The sequence below is a fragment of the Diadema setosum genome, chromosome 12 (assembly GCF_964275005.1).
Source record: "Diadema setosum chromosome 12, eeDiaSeto1, whole genome shotgun sequence".
NCBI lineage: Eukaryota > Metazoa > Echinodermata > Echinoidea > Diadematoida > Diadematidae > Diadema > Diadema setosum.
This window is the reverse complement of record NC_092696.1, coordinates 11,366,220-11,367,227: the sequence shown is the minus strand read 5'-3', so window position 1 is coordinate 11,367,227 and position 1,008 is coordinate 11,366,220. Positions and strand designations below refer to the sequence as shown.

At 35.8% G+C, this 1,008-nt stretch overlaps 1 non-coding gene across 1 annotated transcript; it reads left to right on the top strand.

Annotated features, from left to right (window-relative positions):
• Window positions 1–723: 723 nt before the first annotated feature.
• Trnat-ugu (transfer RNA threonine (anticodon UGU)) lies at window positions 724–797 on the top strand. Its single transcript has one exon. It is a non-coding gene; the product is annotated as a tRNA-Thr (tRNA).
• The last annotated feature ends 211 nt before the right edge of the window (window positions 798–1,008 follow it).

Sequence of the window (1,008 nt, the reverse complement as noted above, 5' to 3'; positions counted from 1 at the left end):
ATTAGTGATTTTCCTCTGACCTCTGGATGCCTCGAAATGTAAGAATATTAATGTCTGGTCTCATTGGTTGGTAATGGCCAGGTGTTTATGAAAAAATATACAAAATAAAAAAAAGCATTTTGTGTATGTTTGTGTCCAAAATTGTATGCAGAGTATTCCTCACACTGTTTAATTTTGATTTCCACCTAGGACAATGAGAGATTATTTTTTCTCTACTACACTGCAATATCAAAATCTATTGAAAACACACTGTGGTGGCTGGGTCTAACATATTATTACTCTTTTGTGTTGGAGATCCATGCCCGACAGTCAAAACAAATATATATATATATATATATATATATATATATATATATATAGCGAAAACTTTGAGCAAAGAAAATGGGTTTTCATCGGGATTCGAACCCGAGACCTTCGGATTACTAGATCGGTGTTCGTCCCAAACCCTTAACTCTCTTTGCTCGTGTGGTCAGAAGCTACAGTGTGTGTATGTGTGCCACACACACACCTTCCTTGTTTCAAACTATATTACAAAAAGCTGCATCGCTTCGGCGATCCCTCACATTCATTCCAAAGTTGATTTACATCATTTTGGGTTTATGTCAGGTTAATGTGTGTGTGTGTGTGTGTGTGTGTGTGTGTGTGTGGCACACATACACACACTGTAGCTTCTGACCACACGAGCAAAGAGAGTTAAGGGTTTGGGACGAACACCGATCTAGGGCTTTCAATAGCTCAGTCGGTAGAGCACCGGTCTTGTAATCCGGAGGTCTCGGGTTCGAATCCCGATGAAAACCCATTTTCTTTGCTCAAAGTTTTCGCTATTTATTATTACAATTGTTTCTGGTCAGTTTTTCCTTCCTAGTTTCAATATATATATATATATATATATATATATATATATATATATATATATATATATATATTGAAACTAGGAAGGAAAAACTGACCAGAAACAATTGTAATAATAAATAGCGAAAACTTTGAGCAAAGAAAATGGGTTTTCAT